General features: G+C 43.2%; 1 long non-coding RNA gene across 1 annotated transcript in view; it reads right to left on the reverse strand.

The window, feature by feature from the left end:
• The window catches only part of LOC309619193, a 306,317-nt gene extending 300,907 nt beyond the window's left edge, over positions 1-5,410 (reverse strand). Inside the window, exon 1 of the long non-coding RNA XR_014238815.1 lies at positions 91-5,410. This is a non-coding gene — a long non-coding RNA (uncharacterized lncRNA). The remainder of the gene's footprint in view (positions 1-90) is intronic.
• Positions 5,411-26,493: the final 21,083 nt, after the last annotated feature.

The raw sequence follows: 26,493 nt of genomic DNA on the forward strand, positions 1-26,493 counted from the left end.
CAACCCAAGTTAGAAGCTACAAAGGCAAAAGTTATTTGACATAAATGCCACTGTTTAGATTTGTTAAAGTTCTCTGTGAACTTATCTTACCTCCAAGTCTGACGAGAGGAAAGAGAAATACCGGCTCGTGTGCAGAACCATCCCACAGATCACAGTAATGACCCTTTCAGCTGGAAACAGAAATAAGTCATATTGATGATGTTTAATGTCAGAAGTTGCACGGCATCTGTTCAAACTCTATGAAGAATTTCAACTAGCTTGATCCTGATTGCCAGTTCATGGCCAGAAAGACTCTTTCATTCAAACACATCCAGTCCAGATTTTTAGCAATTTTTTTCCCCCAATATCTCCCCTAACCTTACCAACATGAAATATTTTGTTTTGTGTTTTGTTTTTGTACTCTCCTCAGGTTCCTTCCTGTTTGGAATAATGATAAGTCACATAAATAATGACCTGTATTGGCTACTGGGCCCGATGGAGAGTTGAAAGGACAAATCAAAGAGAACAGCATGTTAAGATGACTCTTGGAAACTGCCAAGGAGTTTGGCAAAAGCAGGACAGCACAGCTGAAGCTCATGGTTAAGTATCTGGCTGACTGGAGGCTGAATCTCAGCTTCATCTAACCTCTTCACGCCTCAGACTCCTCACCCGTAAGATGAGAGCCGAAAACATCAGTATTTCCGGTTATGGCAGCCAGCTCACTGCCCGACAGCTGTCATATACGCACATTAGTCTGTATTTTGCTGTTATACACTTGTTTATAAATACATTATTTTACTATTTTGTATGTATATCATTTTATATATTTATATCTATACCTGCTGTTATATACAAGTTATTACTTTTGAACTCCAATTACGCATTAAGCAATAAGATGTAGCAAATTAGGAAATAAGGAGAAAACAACATACAAATGAGGCTCTTCTTTTCCTGTAATTTATAAACGGTGGGGGAAGTATGCAATTCAACAAAAAATGCCCAAGTTGTTGACATGATAGACCAGTTTGCCCTGGACATCCCTGATTTACCCCTGTTGTCCCTACATACTTATTAACAGCTCCCTCTTTCTGAAGAGTGTCTTGACCAATTAAATGCTCATACATTAATGGTCACATGTGGGATAAACCTTTGAGAGGCAAAACCTATGCCAGGTACCTGATGCGTGTAGGGAAGCAGGGTGGAAAAGCTCCCTAGGGTTAGGTAAGACCCAGGTGGATGACTGGAAGTAGCTGTGTGAAAAAAGATGCAGAAGCATGGTTAGGAGCACGAATTCCAAAAGGATGGAAGAGTGAGTGCAAAGATAAAAGCAGAGTGGGTATGAAGAATCAGAGAGAAATTAAAATACAGTAGGATCCTGTAGTTCAAAGGAGAAAACTGCAAGGGATGACACTGGATAGATCAGTAGTTTCCAGACCATGAGGGATCAAAGGATGACACAAGATAGATCAGTAGTGGCCAGATCATAAGGGTTCAGACAATTTGGACCAATCAATTTTAAGGGCAATAAAAAGCCAAGGAAGGTGTTCCATTTACTTTAGAGTTTGCAATGGCAGAAAGTACCATGAACATAAGGAGCTGTAGACCTAGAGAATAAAGGGCCTGTTTTATTGGAAAGCCCTTGGGGAACTGTTGACTTTACAACAAATTAGTAGCACTTCGTTCATGGCATTCTTCTTCAGAGCACAGATGTGAACGGGCTAAGAACCCCAAAGCATGCAGCATCCACTTCGCTGCTGAGTGTACGTTTCAGCAGAACAATCCCAGGATGAATTGCTGCGTGCACACACTGCTAGTTATACCCGGTTTAAAGCCCATTTTCGAAGATTTCCTACTGTGTGTTCAAGGCTGAGTTTGCAGAGGTTTATGGGGAGATTTCTTATTCTCCTTGAAAAATATAAAATCTTTCACCAGAGTATTTTTCTCACTTAGTGAGGCAGTGCTGGACCTCCTTGTTGTTATTCCCTATAAGGGTTTTCTATCTCCATTCAAATCACTATCATTCTTATTTAAGAAAGGAAGGGAGTAGGTGAAAACAGAGAAATCAGCCCCTGACAGGTTCTAGAAGATGAAATGGCAACTGAAGGCACCCTTTTGAAATCAGCAGAATGCGAGAGAGAAACCAGTAACTCAATGAGAGAAAACCGTGCTGTTTTTAGGAATTGATTTTAGGAGGATTCAATTTCTGAAAATCCCCTAGAAGTAAGGCCAGCCTGATGTGGAGTACAGTCTGAGGAATTGGTACTTCCATCCCTACAGGGATGACAGTAACTCAATGTTGGGAAAGAAACCTTCTTAAGGAAAGATTTATATCAAGTATACATTTGTATCTAAGGAAGAAAACTGCCTAGTTTAAAAAGAGGGGGTTTCATGAGGAAAAGAATATGGGGAATGAGCAAATAGTGGCAGAAGAACACAGGGCTTGAGAACTATACTATCTGGGCTCAAAGCAGGCTCTTTCATGTACATGCTGTGTGGCCTCAGACACGTGTCTTAAATTCTCTGAGCCTCATGTTCCTCATCTGTAAAATGGGGATAATGATAATGCTTACCTCATAGGACTGTTATTGAGATTAAACATGTAAATATTTATAAAGTAAATAGAGCAATCTCTGATGCAAAGTGCTCGTTAACAACAATAGGAACAAAAATCTATCAATAACTGCTGCTCAGGGATGCTATAACCCACTCTAAAATCTCTGTAAATTCAGTTTCCGTTTCTATGAAATGATTTAGTCTCCTGCTATGTTCCTTACACCTACTTCAAATCTTCCTAAAACCAAGTAGAATTTGTAACTCCTAGGGCAAAAACTTCCAATTCAAAATTAATAAACAAAAGAATTCACAATATTCTCTCCAAACCTTTGGTGACCCAGCTACACATACACCAAAGTCCATCAGTGATAACAACATTTGCCATGGTGGGAATGGGAAGGCCAAAGACATTACGGGGAGCTAAGCAGGGTCAGAGTTTATCTTTATATCTCTTTGTCTCAGTTTAGAGAAAAAGAAAGGTCCCAGCTTCCAGACAGCCATGAAAACAAAATAAACAGGCATGTAAATGAGATGTGTTTTGGATGTGGGTTTGTATATGTTGGCAGGAAGAGCAGTGAAACTTATGACTCTACTTTCTTATTCTTTTTCTCTCTTCTGTCCTTCTCAGTGCCAGAGGAGTTATTTTTAAAAGCATGGGTGAATGTTTTTGATCATAATGTTATGGCAAAAGGGGAGATGACCTTTACATTTAGTTAGTAGTTGTTATACAATCAGCAAGCTCCACGTGGCAGCACTTCATGTTTGGCAAACAATAATTTGGGTAGTCTATAGGTTTTTTGGGTTTTTTTTCTCACATACAGCATTTACCAAGCATGAATATGGTGAGACAGTAATTTATTTCTTAATTCATTAAAAGAATATATATTCCCCGCCAAGTTCTACCAAAGCATCTTGCAAGGCCCCGTCTGGTACAGAATACCATGTAGAGATAAGTGAGCCTGCTAAATCTTTACTAACTCACGTAGGTGTTAATCCAACTTTGTACACCAGGATTGAGAGAGGACGTGACAGCGTGTTTCTATGTAAAAACCTATACGATAAAGAGATAACCTGTAGAAGCAGCCATGTGAGATGCAATCTCACTTAACCAGAACACCTGAGCTTGTAACTGAGTTCCCATCAACAAGAGATTGGAATCCCACAGTTTATACAGTGTCTGAATTCTTCAGCATTTCAATTCTTATTTTTGATTATTCTGGGGAGTTATCACCTTCCTAAATGGAAGAAAGATAATTTCTGGCAACCAACAACACGACAAATGGTGACTTTGTATGTTTTATGCACTAACGTTTTTAAAAGAGAAAAAAAAACCTAAATTACTTCTGTGACCTAATTTCTTTTTCAGCTCTTACCTGAGAGACCAGTGAGAGCATGTGTATATTACTCCAAAATTTTTACAGAAAACTGAAAAATGTAATAAATATTCCAAATATTTTTTAATACAGAATTTAAAGAATTTGGAAAAATCTTACCCAGCCACTAACTAATCTTCTCTATTTTCTTTGGGTATTTAGTGATGGATGGCCTAAAACTGTCCATTAAAATATATTCATACAAAACATACTCATACAAAAGAATATAGTCTCATGAAGACTTATCTGATCTTAACTGCTAACATTCTGTTGTAAAACAAACTTTACTTTTCAATTCCCTAATGTCTGGTCCAATAATGGTATTCTGCTGTGAGAACCGTATCTGACAAAATTGGTATCAAATTAGAATTGATCCACCCAAAGAGCCAAATATCTCTTAAGGAGAGACTTGGGCAATGGGATCTCATCATATTCCTATAAAAAGAGAGTAAAATTTAAACTATAAAAATGTGTAATGTTTAAAATGTATATTTCTTTATTTGCATCAACAGAAAGATTAAGCAACAGTTTTGAGACCTGTGTTAGAATGATTAATACTAGCTTCTGAAATGAACAACCTCTGAGTATTAGTGGCTTAGTGCAAGGAAGATTTATTTCTCACACGTGTCAAGTTCACTGTAAGTGGTCCTGGGCGCCTCTCCCCTAAATGGCCCATGGATTTGGATGCCTTCTGTCCTATGGCACTGCCATCTTGGAGTCCATAAATAAATGCAGCTGCGCAGATGGTGGCAAAGGAGAGAGATAGAGAGATGGAGAGATTGAAAGAGAGAGAGAGAGACCACATAGAACAGTAATGAAAAAGGTAATAGACATATGAATTGGTTTAAATGACACCTGACTCCCTAGGGACCCTGACATGTGAACACTGCTGGCTTTAGTATTTCATCTACAAACAATCTGCTAAACAATTGTTGGATATTTGTAAATCGCACATACTCTTCTTAAAGGGTAAAGAATTCGCCAAATGGACAAGCCAAAATACAACTGTCAAAGGCTGATCTATTGAACAGTAAATATAAATCACCAGTAGAAAACGCAACAATCACATTTCTAACAAATGGTAAAGCACTCTCTCTTTAAATGTCTTCTCCTCGCTCTTCAAGCACCCGAGGTAAGTGAATATGCACGGCTGTTAAAGGGCCCTTCTAATATAATTGTGTGTTATATACAAGACAACAAGCCCCAAATGGAGTCATTGATGCTAAGCCCCAGGTTACCAAACCAAGACTTAATTACAGTTTCAGCTCTCCCAGGAACGAATCTTAAACTAGTCAACCAGCATTCATCGGGTCATCTGCCTGACAGACTCCGCCAAAACCTAAAAGAAAGTAACTGTGCAAAAGCCAGTACCGCTTCCTCCTTCCCACCCCTTCTGCCTGTACAGTTCCTCCAGTTAGACTGGATGCTGCGTGATTCAAAATACTTTTTGCCCAAATAAACTCCTACAATTTTAATATGCCCCAATTTCCTTTCTAACAGCACTGCTGTCGACCTCGGGACCCCAAGAGCAACGAGCAGCCAGGCCCAGGTACCTGTTGAGCCCTGGAGCCGGTGCTTCCTCTCCGCCTGGGGGTGGTGGACGCGGCCCCTCGGGTCCTGGCTCCGCAGGTTCTGCGTCACCAGCTGCCAGACTTTGCAAGTTTCTTTTTCTAGCGGGGCTCTGGAAACGCGCCAGAGCTGGACTAGGCCTGACGGAAGAAACCCACTGGCTGCCGCTTCAGACTGGGTCCCGCGTCAGACTGGCTCCGGCATCAGACTGGCTCCCGCGTCAGACTGGCTCCGACGTCAGACTGGGTCCCACGTCCAACTGGCTCTGGCATCAAAATGGCTCTGGCGTCAAAATGGGTCCCGCGTCAGACTGGGTCCGACGTCAGACTGGGTCCCGCGTCAAACTGGGTCCGACGTCAGACTGGCTCCCGCATCAGACTGGGTCCGGGGTCAGACTGGGTCCCGCGTCAGACTGGCTCCGGCGTCAAAATGAGTCCCGCGTCAGACTGGCTCCGGCGTCAAACTGGCTCCGGCGTCAAAATGAGTCCCGCGTCAGACTGGCTCCCGCGTCAAACTGGCTCTGGCGTCAAAATGGGTCCCGCGTCAGACTGGCTCCAACGTCAGACTGGGTCCCGCGTCAGACTGGCTCTGACGTCAGACTGGGTCCCGCGTCCAACTGGCTCCGGCATCAAAATGGCTCTGGCGTCAAAATGGGTCCCGCGTCAGACTGGGTCCGACATCAGACTGGGTCCCACATCAGACTGGCTCCCGCGTCAGACTGGCTCTGGCGTCAAAATGGGTCCCGCGTCAGACTGGGTCCGACATCAGACTGGGTCCCACATCAGACTGGCTCCCGCGTCAGACTGGCTCTGGCGTCAAAATGGGTCCCGCGTCAGACTGGCTCCGGCATCAGACTGGGTCCCGCGTCAGACTGGGTCCCGCGTCCAACTGGCTCCGGCATCAAAATGGCTCTGGCGTCAAAATGGGTCCCACGTCAGACTGGGTCCGACGTCAGACTGGCTCCCACGTCAGACTGGCTCCGACGTCAGACTGGGTCCCGCGTCCAACTGGCTCCGGCATCAAAATGGCTCTGGCGTCAAAATGGGTCCCACGTCAGACTGGGTCCGACGTCAGACTGGCTCCCACGTCAGACTGGCTCCGACGTCAGACTGGGTCCCGCGTCCAACTGGCTCCGGCATCAAAATGGCTCTGGCGTCAAAATGGGTCCCGCGTCAGACTGGGTCCGAAGTCAGACTGGGTCCCGCGTCAAACTGGGTCCGACGTCAGACTGGCTCCCGCGTCAGACTGGGTCCGGGGTCAGACTGGCTCCCGCGTCAAACTGGCTCTGGCGTCAAAATGGGTCCCGCGTCAGACTGGCTCCAACGTCAGACTGGGTCCCGCGTCAGACTGGCTCCGACGTCAGACTGGGTCCCGCGTCCAACTGGCTCCGGCATCAAAATGGCTCTGGCGTCAAAATGGGTCCCGCGTCAGACTGGGTCCGGCGTCAGACTGGGTCCGGCGTCAGACTGGGTCCCGCGTCAGACTGGGTCCGGCGTCAGACTGGCTCCGGCGTCAGACTGGCTCCGGCGTCAAAATGGGTCCCGCGTCAGACTGGCTCCTACGTCAGACTGGCTCCCACGTCAGACTGGGTCCGGGGTCAGACTGGGTCCCGCGTCAGACTGGCTCCGGCGTCAAAATGAGTCCCGCGTCAGACTGGCTCCCGCGTCAAACTGGCTCCGGCGTCAAAATGGGTCCCGCGTCAGACTGGCTCCAACGTCAGACTGGGTCCCGCGTCAGACTGGCTCCGACGTCAGACTGGGTCCCGCGTCCAACTGGCTCCGGCATCAAAATGGCTCTGGCGTCAAAATGGGTCCCGCGTCAGACTGGGTCCGGCGTCAGACTGGGTCCCGCGTCAGACTGGGTCCGGCGTCAGACTGGGTCCCGCGTCAGACTGGGTCCGGCGTCAGACTGGCTCCGGCGTCAGACTGGCTCCGGCGTCAAAATGGGTCCCGCGTCAGACTGGCTCCTGCGTCAGACTGGGTCCCGCGTCCAACTGGCTCCGGCATCAAAATGGCTCTGGCGTCAAAATGGGTCCCGCGTCAGACTGGGTCCGACGTCAGACTGGCTCCCGCCTCAGACTAGCTCTGGCGTCAAAATGAGTCCCGCGTCAGACTGGCTCCGACGTCAGACTGGGTCCAACTTAGAAAATGGAGTGAATTTGGGTCAGCCTGGTCTAACTTACAAACTGAAGGGGATTTAGGTCAGACTGGGTCCAACTTAAGCTGGACTGGGTCCAGTGTAAGGCCTCACGAGAGTAAAATGCCGTATTAAGGTTGAACAAGTCGAATATAGCCTTAGCAAAGATAATCTTGGATTATACGGGGCCAGGGTGGAGAACCTTTAACCATCTTCAATAAGCTTATCAGTGAATGAGGTCCCCTAGAGAAAAAGAGGTCTCAGCCAAGCATTCTCTATAAAGGGCAGAAGGAAAATTATTTTCCCTCCTCCACAGTTTCTGGAGAGCAGGCTGAAACCTGCTGGGACACCCCACTTGCTCCAGAGCCTGCACACGGAATCCCGGGAAAACTGGCAGAAACCGGCAAAGGATGAGCATCCTTACCAAACTCAGCTCTCCCAGATCTCTAATCTGTGGTGCCTGGTCAAAGAGGAAAGTAAGATTTTACGTTGTCCCTTTCTGAACAAATTCAGATTGGCATGAAAAAAGCGTGAGAATCTGATCTGAATCGTGATTTGTGAATTTGCTTTTGGGTGCCCATCGGTGGCTGATTCTTTCTCTCTCAGGGATAGCTAATGCCTTCTTGTTTGCCTCGTTTTGTGTCCTGAGAACTTGGCTTGGCACCATGAGGTTGTGGGGAGAGGTGGGGGACATGGCTGGACAGGAATGTGGGTTGCAGTCAGTTTTCAGCTAGGATCCTACCAACTCTTGCCAGCTTTTAGGGGAATTGTCTTTCTTTCTTTTGGTTATCTTTGGGAGTGGCTCTGGATCTTGGGAGGGTTGTATCTTTTGCACCTTATGTTGGGACACCTCTTATGTCCACGGGGTTTTTTGATAGTGCCAGGAATATTTACTGTTTGTCATGGCTGAAACCTGACAAGATGTTTGAAAGGAGATATATATATATATATATAAAATATATATATATATATATAAATTATATATATATTACATATATATATATATATATATATATATATATATATTTTTAAGTAGCTGTATGGTCAGAAGTTGGACAATTGGAAGCTGATTGATATTCAGAGCCTGATAGGAATTTTTTTAGGCCTTCTCCCCTAAGCTACAATGAAACTCTGTACCCAGAGGGAAAGAAAAACATTCTGAAACCTTCATGGAAGGATTTACCAAAACATTCCAAAGACACACAGCTCTAATCTAGAACCCAGGAATTTTTGGACTTCCATCTTAGTTGAAGATCCTCTCTCTGATATAAAGAAGTAAACTGAAGATAATGTAGCTGGATGGGTGCTGCAGCACCTTACATTTGTAATAGTTTGATCTTCTCTGCCGTTTTATCTCATGCTTCCTGTTTTAGCCCCCTTGTTTGTTGTTTTACTAGTTTCCCTAACCTCTGAGTCCCTGCTACAAAATGAGAATTTAGAGTATACTTTACTTTCTCCACCTACCAATTCATCACAAGCAAGCACACACATAAACACTCTATGTCAATTCAGGTCCTCCAGGTAGGGGACACCAAGGTGGAGCCAGAAGTGGAGAGATTTATTGACTGAAAGACAAAAGAGAGATAAAGCAGGGAAAAGCATTTCCATACAGTTCTGACACCTACAAAAGGAAAAGGGGGAAGGAAGAGGCTCAGACTGCACTACAGCTCTGGAACATCTCAGCCAGCCAATGGAGAGCCATAGAGCAAAGACAACTGGGCAGAAATGGCCCAAATACAGTCCCGCTGTTTTGCTCAGTCATTGGCTGGATGCAGCCCAGGGAAAGCATGGCTTCCTGTGAATGCTATAAAGATCCCAAAGCCATGTGACGTTTCCCAAATTTTGCCTGACACAGTTTATTTACTTTACATTTTTAAAGTGTTCAGTTTGGCTTTTGCATCATTTCGTACATGATACACATATATGTGTATATATGCAGATAATATATATTTACATATAATTCGTTCAATAAGACTTTACTAAATTCGTACTCTCATCTGTACTAGATGATAGAAATACCTGATTTCCAGCCTGTATACTATGTTTTCTCCGTCAATTTCATTTACCTCTAATATTTCTAGAGTAAGTCTAAGTAGTTTTCTCTAAAGTGTATACAAATAGTTCATATTTTCTGTATTTTCACATCTGAGAACATTTTACTTTGGCTTTGGCTCAAGAGTGACTACATAAGATGATATGGACTGTTTGAATCTTGCCTTGTACCACTCCAAACTCTAGGAATTCCAAAATTACCTTAGCATTAAGTATTACTGAGAAGAAAGGACTTCCTTTTGTTCCTTTTACATAACCTAAATTTTCTGCTTGAATACATAGAGATTTTTTTTTTAAATCCGTGAAATGCAGATGGTTTGTACATTTATGTGCAATTCCTACTCTTTTTACTGTATTTTTCAAATAACCTTACCTGGAAATTTAATAGTCTCACTATTTTAGATTTGAACCTCCTTTTAAAAGCAAGAATCATTTCTTTAATATCTTCAATAATCTAATAATCACTACTATACTCATTATTTATTTCATTTGCCTAGGTGCCAAATCACTGGTGCTGTTACATTTTTATCTGAAAATATACTGGAAATAAATATTTTTATGCTTCTCAATGTCAGTTTAAAAGTTCGAAGAGCTATTTTTCTAGCCACACCAAGCCTTATGTTTAAAGTACCGTCTTGAAATTTGTCACCCCATTCCTTTGCTTTTATTTCTTACCCGGTCTCAAGCACTCCTCTGGGAAGCAGAAAGAGGTCTCTTAATCATCTGTATTTTATTAAGTGTCTAATAGACTATAGGAGAAAGCCAATTCTCTGTTTTCCCAACATTTCAGCCGAGTACCAGAATCTGGGGCCAAACAAATTACAGCAAACCATTTTCTAAAGAAAAAAAAAAAAAATGCCTCTAGAGTTCTATAACGTCCAAACAGAGCAAACAAACCTTGGGTGTTTAGAGACCTTATCCAAAAAACTCTCCCACCATAAACCAACTGCAACTCAATTTATCTCAAAAAAGACGAAAGGGTGAGTCAATGTGGCTGTAATTTGAACTTCACAGTTCTAGGGAGTCTCCCCATTTCTAACCTGAGTCTTAGACCACTAAGCTATCTTCCCTAGTGGATTTATTTGCCTGTTTTATTTCCTTGGTTAAAAATGTCTGAGTCACTCTAAACCAAACACTGCAAGAATCTCTACTTTTAAAAGAGCATTAAAACTGCACTGATTGATTTGGTGAGATGTTGGAAACTGTTTTGTTCTCTGAAAATTTTAAAGGATTTTATTTGATTCTGGGACTGTCAGTAGAGGAGATGACAAAGGCAACATCATAACCTGTCATCCTGAAAACCCTCACCATTGCACCTCATCACTTTCTAAGTGGACCTTTCTGAGCGCTCCTAAAAGTATATACATATCAAGACACCTGAAAAGACTGAACAACAACTTTACTTACAACATATACAATCCAGGCAGAACACAATGAGACCAGACTTCACGTATAAAGGACAGCATTCATTCATTCATTTATTCACCATTTAGTGAGCACCTGCCATGTCTACTCACTACTTGAAATACTCATGCTGCACAGATGAAGAAGGCCTAGGCCCTTGAGGACAATCTAAATATCCTATGATCATAATTATGAAGAGGAGGAGGAAGAAGATAGGCAGGAGAAGAAAGGAAGTATTATTATCCCCATTTTACAAATAACAACACTTAGGCATAGAGAGGTAAAGAACATATCCAAGTACACGATATTTGTAATTAGTGGGACAAAAATTCTAAGGCTTGAGTTGGGCTTCAGCATACACAATAACCTCCATTCTCTACTGTATCAATAGGAGACTGAACAAATAAATTACAGAAGGAATTCAATATAACCACGTTTGCCCCTTGATTCAGTTAGTCACAGTCACAGCCATGATCCAAATGCTGTATCCTGTGGACTTGAGAGCTTCACTTATTTAGTCTCTATCAGTTACTTTTGAAGGCCTAAGGGGGTGTTTGACAATAAAAAACACTTTTTTTTCTTGTCCCTAAGATTCTGACATTCCATCCATTTACTGCATAGCCGAATGATGGAGAATGCAGAGCCAGGCACCCTAAGCGTGTACTTCGGTGAAGAAAATGACACTATAGTAATAGCTTTGGAAAGTATATTCATTCAACATACAGGAAACAAAATTCTAGCACATGGAAGCCATGCTATTAAGCATAAATCAAGTGCCACTCTAACTCCCAAGGAACACACAGTCTGGCGAGAAATAGGCACCTTAGCACCAATTGTGTAGTGCAGCTCAGTGCTCTTAGTGGGGTAACCATACATTCTGGATCAGCAGGGAGAACAACAGGTCACTGTCTGCTATTTCAGTGTAATTACTGATAGTGCCACCTTCCACTCTCAGAAATAGTCCCATTTGGTAAATTATATGGTCACCCTAGCATTAAGGGAGGTACATTCAAAGTACTATGGGAAGACAATGAGAGAGAAACTAATTTTCCATGGGGGCAGCATCTGGTGCTCTAAATTAGTTTGTTTTGTGGTTTATAAGACACCCTTATTTTGCATTTAATCTGCTAACCAAATCATCCTGTGTTCATGTACTGGCAGACAAAGGAGTATCCCCCAAAGAGAAAATATCAGAAAACTTGTCTAATGCACAAACTGCGCTCGTCTCATTAAACCGAACAATTCCCAAATACGTTTCTGAACACCTACCATACATATTCCAGTAGTATATGTATGGTACAGGGATGGTAGAGTAATGGTACATGGATGGGTAGGTCATTGTCTTTGGAATTTAACTATCAGCACCTTACATCCAAGGACCAAAACACACAAAATCTGTAACATCATCAGTACAAAGACAAAGTATGTATAAAGTATGAAGGGAGGTACTGAATCCAAGCTGGGGATTCAGGGAAATCTCCTGGAAGAAATAATTGAATTAAACCTTGAAAGATCAATAAAAATGAAGGAAAATAAATAAATAGATTAGCTTTAAATAATTTAATGAATTAAATTTAAAAAGTGAAAAGGTAAAAAATTAGAATGGAATTTAAGGCAGAGAGAACAGTCACCCAACTACCATCAGGCACATATTTTGCTCCCCTCTGTAGGGACGCGTAACCCCTGCACACAGGATCACGTACAGAACAGCTGAGATGGAGCTGGAGGATTAAATATTTAGACCTAAATTGAGCTAAGCCCCAGGATACCCACATGACTACAGTTTGAAGCCACCTTTTAAAGAAACCATGATATGGTAGGAGTCACTCACTAATTAAATAGAATTGACTTGATCACTTAACCTGTCTTCCCCTAATTTGGGAGGATGCCTCTCTTTACTCTCATGCTGTGGTTTCAATTTAATGAATTCAAATAGCATATTAAAACAGTCTGATTTCTTGCTTCCGTTGGTTCACCTGACAATCCATAGAAAATGTGATTAATTGCTCAACTGGATGTGGTAAATCCATCTAACCAATATCTTTGCATATCGGTTTCAACATCTTTTAAGTATCTCAAATAACATGTGGCTGATACTTCATTGAATTTACCATTTATCCTCTCCCCAACCTACCAACATTAAGTATCATTAATTACATAAGTGGCTTAGTTTGGGAATGATTCATTCTTCATAAGGCTGTACTGATCACAGCTTTGTTTCCACCTCCTAGTGGGCAGGGAAGGAAGCAAACCTCCTGTCCTTCTGGCTCATAGTTTTGTGTCACTGCGCTGTCTTTCCAACTGGTTTCCATAAAGTCCAGTGTTCTTTTGGAAGCACATCACCAGTTGGAGTTGAGGAATGAGGGGAGACTGATAAGATGGCAGAGAAACTGAAACTCTACTCCACTGACCTCTGCTCCTATCCGAACACCTTCCTTTTATCCCCTTCATGACACTGGGATTCTATGTAACATTTCACTTTTTAAAAGTCTGCCGACCAAAACAACACAGCCCAACACTAGCGTGTTTTCCTAGCCATGTTTTTGCCCATGTCAGCATGCCTGCTTGTCAATGGAGCCATCCTTTCACTCGATGTTTCCTGGTAGTGATGCTATTGGTGATGCTCTTAGAAAGCTATTTTAAGTATGTTCAATTCTATTTAAGTTGTTGTGTTTGTGTCTTAAGTTTATCTCTGCTGGACTTGACTTTTTTTTTTACTCCAATACATTTTATATCAAGTTCTTTATATGTTTAATTATTGCAGAGAGGGACTTCCCTGGTGGTCCACTGGTTAAGACTTTGCCTTCCAATGCAGAGGGTGTGGGTTCAATCCCTGGTCAGGGAGCTAAGATCCCACATGCCTCACAGCCAAAAACCAAAACATAAAAAACAGAAGCAATATTGTAACAAATTCAATAGACTTTAAAAATGGTCCACATCAAAAAAAAATCTTTTAAATAATAATAATTTCAAAGAAATAACTGCATAATAACAGAGAAACTAATTTGAGAAAGAAAATGTTAAGGTAAACAGGGGTAGCAACCTAAGGTCTGGGCTGAGACTCAACTTTTGCCCACTGCCACAGAATAACTGAGCAAGATGATGCGATAAAGGGCTGGGTTACTTCCCTAAATTCCATTCCAGCCCCCAAATTCTGTGATCTCAGGCTGGGCTTTTTGACTAGACTATCAGGAAGCCATTCAACATCATAGAGTTTCCCATTCTGGAAAGAATAAAAATAGGCTCCATGAATTCTGTTGTCCTTCTCTGCTTCTGTCTATGAATAGAGTGGAGACAAGAGAGAAGGGAATCAGCGGTCTAGAAAATGCACATTGTGGGAGCACAGGAGAGGGCAGAAAAATGACTTGGCACTTACAGGTCACCTACTTGATGTCCAGTCCGCACTCAAAATGATACTTTCTCACATCTTATGCCATTCAATCCTCACAACAATCTCTTAAGGTAGGTATCATTATACCCAATTTAGAGAGGACAAACTTTAGGATCTGAGACAATAATTAGCTTCCCCAAGGCTACACAGAGGCTGAGCTATAACTAGAAGAGAGGTTTGTGTGATTCCGAAGTGTATAGCTTGATATGCTATGCTTATTTTTTTGTTAAACATGAACAGTTAAATCTCTACTGTTAGAAATGTGAATAGAAACTCTGCATGGTTTGATGCCTGGTAAAACTGTTAAAGTATTAAAACTCAGAAAAAAACTTCTGTCTTGGGTTATAAAGATTCTTGATGAGGGAAATAAATAACTTTACTCGAGCTTATAAGAGAGTCAAGCTTAATTAGTTCAAGATTAGTGACTAAAGCACCTAGTTATACCCAGAACTTCTTAAAGTTCTGGTCTAATTTTATATCATTTTTTAATATACAGTGATCCATTATACTAAAAATTATTTTATGCTGAGCTGTTACATGTTTTGTTATTTTATTTTAAAAAAGCCCTGAACAGGGAATGTGCTAGGGTTTCTCTTATTTGACCACAACCATGGGAAGTCTTCCAGGCTGAACGACAAGATGGGACCATTTACTGGCTAGAAGCAGGTTCTATAGTAGCCAAAATACTCAAAAGGGAACAAATGGCCCTTGATAGCGGCCCTGCAAATGGATTCTTCTAGACTGATGGTTAAGTGGCAAAAACACATCATAACCTCTGACCTCCCCAAAACTTCACCTGAATATCTTGGGGGGAGAGATCACAGTGATTATTTCAATAATCAAAAGAAGAGATGCCCATCCATATAGACCTAGGGTCTCTCTAACTCTATAACCCCTACCTCCCCAACAAGTTCTACTTTCCATCTTCAGATTGTGTATCTTAAGGCAGTCACTGTTACCATCTCAGTTAGCCAAATGGAAGTCCTGGACCTTCTCCCCAGTAGTATGTACGATACACATGTTCAAAGTGTATACAATTTCAGGGAGCTCACAGACTCCCTGAAGAACCATCGCCCAGTCCCCCAGATCTCTTGGTGACTCTGGTCTCTATAAAAATAAAATTTGTCCTGGGGGAAAGACGGTGCCATATTGTCAATGACCATCACCTCACAGTGACTGTGATTTCGAGAATAAATCCACACCACTGAACCACTTAAAAAATTATTTGACTTTAGGAAACGCTTGAAAGACAATTTCATATCTCTCTAGTGGTCCTACAAAGGTTGGATACAGGGGACAGTGGGACAATAGGAACTGGAGGCCAGGATGCAGAGCCACTCCATTCTCAGGATTCTGTGCATACAGAAACTTCTCCTCAAGTGATGCTGTTCTTATTTCTGTTCATCAGCTGCCAGCCTTTCAGGTGCCTCAGAATCAGTACGCGGTGTCTTCTGTGGTCTGCTTCATTTGGACATAACATCCAGAAAAATAAAGAACCTTCATTTTAAAATCCAAGATTAAATATGGAAGTCTCCTTCTTTTAGAAAACTATTACATTGCAAATTTTCTGGCACATTAGCACTTACGTCCCGTGTCAATTAGAAAAATGTGACAATCAGTCATAAAGTGTCTTTATGACCACAGGGACCTTAGAAATGATTGAGTTCCTCCCTCCCGTGGGACAGATGAGCAAATGGAGACACAGGCAGGAGAGGACAGTGTCTTGCCCAAGTCCCTTACTGGGCTGGTGCCAAAGCTAAACACCCAGTGCCAGTCTCTCAGTTGGCACTTCCCCACGCTGCCGCCATTCTGAGCGTTACACTGTCAACTTAAATGATTCAAATGCTCCAGCTTTAAGTAAGCCCTCGTGATTATTTTTAAAAAAGAAAAAAAAAAAAAAACCAAAATCAGACTAACTTTCCATGACTCACTTTTCCAAAATGTTTTGTATCAATGTATCATGTACAAGGCAAAGGTACGAGCTGTAGCCAAGATTCTCCAAGGCAGAGAGTGCATTAGGGAAACCCTGATACAGAAGGATCGGTTGCAGAGTCTCTTTTAGTAAATGGTTGTTTATAAGTTCCATGTTTAAGAGAAAGAAAAAATTAAGACTTCATGCAAGCCGCCGAACAAAAGTTGAGATTTCCAGTGAAGCAAGAAAGCAGGGACTTTTTAAAAATGGGAGTGTGTGGGGCGGGGGCGGGGTGGGGGGTGGGGCAGTGGGAGGAAGGAAAGCTATTCTTAATGGTATATTGTTTTCAGAGCTCTGCCAATTAGCAAACGTCTCTTATAAAAGGAAGAAAGAGGGAAGGAATTTCATGTACTGAAATAGCCCCAGTCAGCTGCAAACGCTCCAGGCTTCTGCTGCAAGGCTTTCATCCCCCCTCCATAACCCTGGCCATTACATCAGTCCAAGTGCATCCTGGGGGCTATTGTCATGCTGATGAGACTGGATTCTCCCACTGCCCAGGGAGACATTCCCACCACAGACTGGCTCTGGGGCTCATTCAAGCTGCGCTGAATTGCCCTGGAGAATAATAGATGCAGCCTTAATTAACTACTGCACTCAGCTCCCAATCACAGCTTGATTGTTGTGCTGGCTGCGCTTTCTGCTAAAGAGGAAATGCCAGGGCTCCTCATGCAGACCCAGTGCTGGGAAGTAGGGCTCTCCTTAGGGAGCTGCAGTTGGGTTCTGTCTTGTTTTGAAAATGAAATATCGCAGGGTCTTATATCTCTGGTGTCCTGTTTTTTGGAAAGAAACAAACCTCAGTATCTATTGTTATTTCCCTGCCCAGGCCCTGGGATCCACTCACTGCATGCATCTCTCAGTGAAGGGTCTTTCCATGCTTTTTGTAACTCTGGCAGAGAACTCAGCTTTATTGTTAGCATGGTCTTCATTTCATTTTAATAGTTTCTGTTGATGCTGATACTGGGTAAAACACAAGATTCCAATTTTTTTAACCTATTAAATTTGGGATGAGATCTGTTTCTTTGCAAACTCTTTACCAAGAGGTTGCGTGGGAGGGCAATGCAATGGTAACATCTTTCGACTCTGTGGCATCTCACCTTTAATATCCCCTAAAATCATAGCTTTAAGTTGACAGTGTAATGCTCAGAATGGTGGCAGCGTGGGGAAGTGCCAACTGAGAGACTGGCACTGGGTGTTTAGCTTTGGCACCAGCCCAGTAAGGGACTTGGGCAAGACACTGTCCTCTCCTGCCTGTGTCTCCATTTGCTCATCTGTCCCACGGGAGGGAGGAACTCAATCATTTCTAAGGTCCCTGTGGTCATAAAGACACTTTATGACTGATTGTCACATTTTTCTAATTGACACGGGACGTAAGTGCTAATGTGCCAGAAAATTTGCAATGTAATAGTTTTCTAAAAGAAGGAGACTTCCATATTTAATCTTGGATTTTAAAATGAAGGTTCTTTTATTTTTCTGGATGTTATGTCCAAATGAAGCAGACCACAGAAGACACCGCGTACTGATTCTGAGGCACCTGAAAGGCTGGCAGCTGATGAACAGAAATAAGAACAGCATCACTTGAGGAGAAGTTTCTGTATGCACAGAATCCTGAGAATGGAGTGGCTCTGCATCCTGGCCTCCAGTTCCTATTGTCCCACTGTCCCCTGTATCCAACCTTTGTAGGACCACTAGAGAGATATGAAATTGTCTTTCAAGCGTTTCCTAAAGTCAAATAATTTTTTAAGTGGTCCAGTGGTGTGGATTTATTCTCGAAATCACAGTCACTGTGAGGTGATGGTCATTGACAATATGGCACCGTCTTTCCCCCAGGACAAATTTTATTTTTATAGAGACCAGAGTCACCAAGAGATCTGGGGGACTGGGCGATGGTTCTTCAGGGAGTCTGTGAGCTCCCTGAAATTGTATACACTTTGAACATGTGTATCGTACATACTACTGGGGAGAATGTCCAGGACTTCCATTTGGCTAACTAGATGGTAACAGTGACTGCCTTAAGATACACAATCTGAAGATGGAAAGTAGAACCTGTTGGGGAGGCAGGGGTTATAGAGTTAGAGAGACCCTAGGTCTATATGGATGGGCATCTCTTCTTTTGATTATTGAAATAATCACTGTGATCTCTCCCCCCCAAGATATTCCTATAAAATTCCTGGAAATTATCTGCAGAACTGACTTCAGTTCTTCATCTCATTACTTTCTGAGATTTAACAGAAGAAAAGCAAAATAATAAACTCTCAGGAGCTATCAAATCCACAGCCCCTTACAAAAAATGTAACACCCCAGCTGCAAAAAGCCAGGGCGCTGTCACCGGGTAATTTCAGTTCCAGGGTTATCTCCGGTGAGCTAGGCATCTGACTTTACTATTCCCATCTCCTCGTAAAGCAGCAGAATTTCAGTGGATCCCCACTCTCCCCTCTGCAAAGATCCCGTCACAGTATCCAGCTGAAAAGCCTCTTTGAACCTGGTAGGGGACCATTTTATTATCATTGTTATAAAACTTTGGAGAAGAATGTAGTTTGCTTGATTTTTTTTTCAAGTCCAAGTCTGAGGTTGCGTAAACGGGGATACAAGACCAGTGTCTTTTTTAAAGTGCCAGATTTATCATCTGAATTTGCCTTGGCAAGGAAACACACAGAGAGACACACACACACGCACACGCACACTCTTGTGCACGCACACACACACATCCAGACAGACAGCCACAGTTGTCTCCTCAAAAAAGAAAGAGCCTGTCCCTGTCGTTTGGACTGTTTGCAGCTGGGAACACAATATGGTAAAATGAAGACTGCGCATCCCCTCCCCCGCCCCTGAAGCAGCCAAAGAAATCTTTGTCCTGCCCAGGTGTCGGCTGTGTCCTCTTCACTGACATCCTGTCTTGAATTATTCAGGCCCATTCATTAAGTATCCCACATAGACACAATGAAATCATTAACTTTCCCCTCGGGAGAGCCGCAGAGCCCCCGGGGACCACGGGACAGTGGTGGTCCTCTCTGCTGAGAGCCACCTGGTGGAGCTGATGCGAAGGGGAATGGTTTGCAAAGAGGCGCTGGGCTGGGGGTCTCTCTGCTCAGAAAAGCAGAACCCCACTGCCCTGCCAAGTTATTGGAGGGCAGAAGCAGCTCCCATGGAGGATTCCAGGAAGACGGAGCTCAGCAAGTACTGGGGGATTTGAATTTAGTTTAGGGGTCTGTATAAAGTCCCCGCGGTGCTTCAAAACCGCAGGTGGACATTTTATTTTATGATGAGCATGCATTCAGTTTCATTACGTAGGAAGCTGTGGATGAACTCCAGATTTCTGCCACAGAGACTCTGGGTGGGGTGGGGGGGGGGGCGGGGGGGCGGTGCATGGGCGCCGGCAGCGAAGTCTCAGCCTTGTATCTTCTTGAAACCTACAGTCAGATAACTGAAGGCTTTTTAACTCAGCAAAAATGTGCTTCTGTAGGACTGTTCCTTTCCGTGGGTCTCAGACAGTAACAAGTGGCTTGGACAGAAAGAGCCATTACAAGATGGTTCAGGGCATCTCTAGACAAATCAGTGATAAAAGGAGACCCAAGTAGGTGTGTGCTGAGGGGGAGGAGGGTGGGAGAGGGGGTCTCCATTCCCTTTTGGATATCCCTGTGTCCTGCTTCCTGATCCCCGGGAGCCTAGAACTTCACGCTGAAGGCTCTGACCAGCTCTTCGTATCAACCAAGTCAGTGACGTGCCACTGTCCACCGTGCTGAGAGCTGACCGGAGGCAGTGTGGTCACAATTCTTAGGTTCTCTATGGTAGACAGTGGTAAGCACCAAGAAGTTCAAGGTGGAAGAGGTTTAATTATTCCCCCCACAAACTCATTAACCCGTTATAATCAAACCAAGTGGCAGACCAAATCTGTTTCCCCCGTTAATATGCATATATGAATGCAAACATTTATTAGAAAGTAGGCACAAAAAAGCTCAGAGGACCTGTTCTAGGAGCCCAAAGACACCTCAGGGCTCTGTCGTTTAAGGGATCTGGATCCATCTTCTGTGAAAGCTTTACTCAAGATGCACATGATGATTACTCATTGTCAGAACTTTCTTGTCCTTATAGTTGGTCCCAAGTCACTGTATCCTCTAAACTAGTCTTTCTCAGCTGGGGCGATTTTGGCCCCCCCCCACCCCGCCCAACCAGCAGACATTTTTCAATGTCTGGAGACATCATGGGTTGACAAAACAGAAGGGGAAGAAAGAGAGTTTCTACTGGCATCTAGTGAATGAAGACCAAGGATATTACTAAACATTACAAGGCAGAGGACACCCCCCCAAGACAAAGAATTATCCAGCCCCAAATGTCAGTAGTACCGAGGTTGAGAAACCCTGCTCAAAGCCAAGGACTGGACATAAGGCCTTCTAGATATTAAACCTTGGTTGTCAACCCACGATGTAAAAGCTAAGCCCTTGCTGGATTCTTACACCCTCTAACCGGGAGAGTACGGAGGTCTCTAAAATATTTTAACCAAATGCTCTAAATCAACATCCCTTCCAAACAGCCTTGACACTAATTAACAAACTACTCATTTACAGACAGGTTGGTATTAGCTAAAGTCTTGTATTGAGCAAAGATTTGTGCCACCAACCTGCTTATAATATCTACATCTGGAATCACATCTGGATTTGAATTTTCTGATATATTTCCATCAACCATCCTTGGGTGTGGATCTCTGACTAAAATGATAACAGTATATAGGATGTAAGTTCAGCTCACACACACACACACAATATCAAAACCTATGCTGAGGGACTTCCCTGGTGGCGCAGTGGTTAAGAATCCACCTGCCAATGCAGGGGACACGGGTTCGAGCCCTGGTCTGGGAAGATCCCACATGCCGTGGAGCAACTAAACTCATGTACCACAACTACTGAGCCAGCAAGCCACAACTACTGAAGCCCGCGCACTGCAACTACTGAAGCCCGCGCACCTAGAGCCCGTGCTTCACAACAAGAGAAGCCACCACAATGAGAAGTCCGTGCACCACAGGGAAGAGTAGCCCCTGCCTGACGCAACTAGAGAAAGCCCGTGTGCAGCAATGAAGCCCCAATGCAATCAAAAATTTTTTAAAAATAATAAAATAAAATAAATTTTAAAAAATTTTTTAATTAAAAAAACCTATGCTGAGATAGTTTAAGCTACATGACAGACATCTCACCATAGTCTGTGTGTGCCAAATTAATGGATTAGGACTCACATTCAGAAAATTTAAGTATCATGTTTATAGTTGCACTGCTAGTTAGAGGGTAAGCAGAGACATCTCCTTGGATGCAGCTAAGACTCAATAAATCTCTAAAAGTTATTTATTGTTAGAATATAGTTTCAGCTTGACCTTTTGTTTATACTCCAATGATCTTAAAATCTTTTCCCTGAAAACTGTGAGCACCTATCAATTGCTGGGTTCACAAAGACAAATGAAATCTCCAGCTTAAAATTACAAAAAAAAAACCTCATTTTACACAATAATTTCAATAACTTTTCCCTTCAAAACTTTTACAAAAACTTCTAAGTGACTGTATACAGAGTTTATGTTCCCTTGCCCTCATTTCTCACTTTTTATCTTTAATATAGATGCCAAAAAAGATGGAATTTTCAGCAAAGAGACAGAGGAAAGACATGGGTAAAATCTCTTGAAAATGCACAAGCTTCATTATAGCAACATATGTATGAAGAAAATGGGGAGAAAATGTGATTTACTTCTATTCTCTGAATGGAGAAATGGTGGATCCAAATGATTAAGGGGGCATTTTTCCAGTTCCCTCTCAGGATGAGTTGCAACATTGTAAGTCACTGTTGGGGACCCAGGGACTCCTGGGGTGCGCTATATCATTCTGGGCATCCTGAGACAGGGAAAGGTATGACCTATAGTTATGATATCATTTGAACTTATCAAAATGGGATGCTTGTGAGAGTGAAAGGGTGCTATTTATAATCATGCTAGAACAACAAAAGTAAAACAGGCAAGCTGAGACTTATGGTTGTTCTGTAACCCCAATTCTGAATCCACTGTTCTTGAAGGGATGTAAGTGATAGGAGCTCATCAGAAATACATGCAGGGCTTCCCTGGTGGCGCAGTGGTTGAGAATCTGCCTGCCAATGCAGGGGACACGGGTTCGAGCCCTGGTCTGGGAAGATCCCACATGCCGCGGAGCAACAGGGCCCGTGAGCCACAACTACTGAGCCTGCGCGTCTGGAGGCTGTGCTCCGCGACAAGAGAGGCCGCGACAGTGAGAGACCCGTGCACCGCGATGAAGAGTGGCCCCCGCTTGCCACAACTAGAGAAAGCCCTCGCACAGAAACGAAGACCCAACACAGTCATAAATAAATAAATAAACAAATACTTTAAAAAAAAAAAAAAAAGAAATACATGCAAACTCCCCAATCAAAGGAGAGGCAGAATTAAAGGCCAACCCTGGATGAGCAGAGGACTGGCAGGGGAGTCCTACGGGGAAGCAGGGCAGGATCCAGAACAAGGCTGCGAACACTGATCTTACCACACGTCTGCCTTGGACCAGCGTGAAGGCGCGAGAATGAGGCGGACAGCATCATCAAGGAGGCGGAGGACACGTAAGTGAGGGCAATTCCGTGCCCCAGCCCTATCCTTACCTGCATTCATTTGTAACCCTTTGCTTTCGTTCTTTGCCTCCGATGACTTACAGTAATTAGAAAAGAAAGAAAAATCTGGTTATGAAGAGAGAAGGGAGATAAATCCATTGATAGAAAAATCAATTTTTGCAACTGAGCCTTACAAGAGTGAAAATAAAGTAGATGGCATCAAACCAGGAGAGCGCAGAACTTGGGAGGGAGCTGAAACACGAGGGTGTGTTGGAGTCAAGCAGAGAGTCATAAGGGGAAGATGGAGATTAATTTTGAGTGGCATTACCCTGCAGTGGTCTTAAGTGCCCAGTTCAAATCCTGCCTCTGCCCCTTTACCAGCTCTGTGACATTAGATAGGAGAACATACACTCCATCAGGGCCAGTGGTCATATGTGTTTTGCTTATGAAGGATATCCCAAGTGCCTAGAACCGCGCCTGGCAGAACACAGATGTGCAACCTTTAAAAATCTGTAAATGAACTACTGGACAAGTTACCAGTGCTTCTGTTTCCACGTCTACGTCATGGGTTGTCCCGAGGAGTAAATGGGTTAGTGCATGAAAAGCTCTTAGAGCAGTGCCCAAAATATGCATGAAAACAGTAAGCTCTCGGTATTATCAATACAGTATATGAAAGGAACAAAGTTGGAGATATTCATGGAACTCCCTGGGTGATGCTCTCAGTTCCTTTCATCACAAGTAGTTAAATCACAAGCATATCCAGAGAAATAATTTCACTGGAAAGCAGAAGCTAGAATAAGGAATTCTCAGATTTCAAGCACTTGTTAGAGACATGAGAATTTACGTGCAAGAACCAGATGAACCCAAATCAGGAGACCGGGAATTTGGAGGAAGGCTTTCTAAATGTTGGAGCTGAAAGGACAGTGGCTTTCTTTGAGGCCAAGTCTGGGACCCTGTAGAACCGGAGTGATTTAAAACAGCATCTTGACCTCTCATTCTCGGCAAACTCCTTTTCAAAGGAACAATCTTGGTATACGTAGAAACACCCAAAATCAACTTGGGACACCTGTTAGCTATGAGGAGAGGCACTTAAAGGAACTGGCATAGACTCTCCCTTTCGGTCCACATTCTGGTCAGGCAAAATCAAACATTTAGCTTTCACTTTTGCATGACGTATCATCCTGCATACACCTCTCAACACATGTCCATTAGCTGTAAATGGTCCCAAATGTGGACCTTTCTGAAGTGATAACAGCAGAGCTATTAAAACAGTGACAGATCCTAAAAATATCTGCTACTCCATCCCCAACTTTCATTCCTCCCTCCCACCCCATTTCCTACCATCTTGAAAAACTCAGCTTCTTTCATTTGCTAGTAGATTGAAACTGCTTTATCTTGCCTTATTTACTTTGCTTATCAAACAAAGAGAAAATATACTAGTTAAAAAATAGCAACTAGAAAAAGGATAAATTGTTGAAGAGGTGCTAATCATATTTCATAATTCTCCTTTTCCAAAATAATGCTCATGGAGATCAGAATCTAAATATAAAACGACTGCGTGCAAGAAAAAATGTTCAGAAGCTAGTGACCTCCGGTGTGTTTTAGAGTTACAGAATGTTAAAATCAGAATGGATATTGGAATACAAGTTAGTTCAACCACCTCTCATCCATGTATTCATTCATTCATATGTTCATCCAATCTTTATTGAGTACCTGCTATGTGCCAGGCATGTCCCAAACTCTGGGATCATAAAACTGAGCACAACACAAACTAGAGCTCAAGGAATAAGCTTCCTAGAGCAAGCTTCTTCTGTAAAGGGCCAAAGAGGAAATAATTTTGACTTTGCTGACCTTACCGTCCCTGTCATAGCTACTCAGCTCTGCCATTATGCACAAGCAGCCATAGCCAATATGCAAACAGGTATGACTGTGTGCCAATGAAACTTTACAGACTCGAAAGTTTGCATTTCATATAATTTTCACGTCAAAAATATCATTCTTCTTTTGATGTTTTTCCATTATTGAAAAACGTAAAAATCATCCTTAACTCACATGTTGTTCTAAAACAGGGAATAGGAGTAGTTGGCCTGCAGCTTATACCTCTAATCTAGAAGGAAGAAAATATAAGAAAGCATGACTTGCTCATTGGCGACCTCAATAAGGCAAAAAAGTGTTGTGATTCAATGTCACCATGGGCCTATAACTTCTATTGGAAATGAAAGAATAAAGGAAGGCAGACTTTCACTTAACACCCTTTGCTCCCTACTCAGGCGCTGCTGTGCCCCCCTCAACCCCCATCCCCAAGAGAGGTCCTTGTACACCAGCCCACTGGTCTGAGATCATCCAGGTGGTTATGAACACTTGCCTCAAGACAGAGAAACACTGAAAAGTTTGGATAATACCTGACATTGTAATGAATTGGGAATACAAAGAACAGAATATGAATGAAAAACTTAGCTCGCCTAAGATTCTCAGAATTTTCATCTTGACCAAGGAATCAGATTTCTTAGGGAAAGATCCCACGCTTGATAGGCTCCAGACAGTGGACTGTGTCTCCAAATTAGGAATATAAAGGAGAAAACCTTACTCAGGAGGGAGGTGCAGGGATTTGAGAACAGGGGATGAGGTTTGAGGTAGGTCCAGCAGGAGACATTCCAGGTGTGTCTGGAGGATAAACAGACTCCGGCCATGGTACTTTATTTTCGGCAGTGATAATGTTGCAGGAAGGGAGACCCCTTTCAGGACCCGAGAGCGGGCTCTTGACTAACACTCGGAAATGAATTGTCCAAGGAGACACACGTGCTGACAAAGCAAGAGACTTTAATGGGAAGGGGCACCCGGGTGGAGAGCCAGTGGGGTAGGGAACCCAGGAGAACGGCTCTGCCACGTGGCTCGCCATCTCAGGTTTTATGGTGATGGGGTTAGCTTCCGGGTTGTGTCTGGCCAATCATTCTGACTTAGGGTCCTTCCTGGTGGCACATGCATCACTCAGCCGAGATGGATTCCAGCGAGAAGGATTCTGGGAGGTTGGCAGGACATACGGATTGGCAACTCCTCTCTCCTTTTGACCTTTCCCGAATTCTTCCAGTTGGTGGTAGCTTGTTAGGTCTGCGTTCCTTACCAGGACTTCCTGTTGTAAGATGGCTCATGTAAGATGGCCTGGTTACTACCAGCGTGTGTGGTCAGAAGATAAAGGAAGAGCATGAAGGGTCTTGAATAACAGGATGAGAGAGCTGGACCAGAGGAGAGACCCAAGAGGGTTTCAAGCAGGAGAATGGCATGATCAGGCCGGTCTGTGTTAAATGGGTCAATACTGGTCACAAGATGGAGAACGGAATCAAACGAGAATCAGAGATGTGACAACTTGCCTGTAAACTCTTCAGAAGCCACCACTGGGCTTTTAACAAGAAGCCAAGAGGAGCTGATGCCCCATTAGTCAGAAGAGAAGGAGCTGCAGAAATCTATCTATTTTCCAGCACTGG

Source organism: Balaenoptera borealis (assembly GCF_965194805.1).
Source record: "Balaenoptera borealis genome assembly, chromosome: 20".
Taxonomy (NCBI): Eukaryota; Metazoa; Chordata; class Mammalia; order Artiodactyla; family Balaenopteridae; genus Balaenoptera; species Balaenoptera borealis.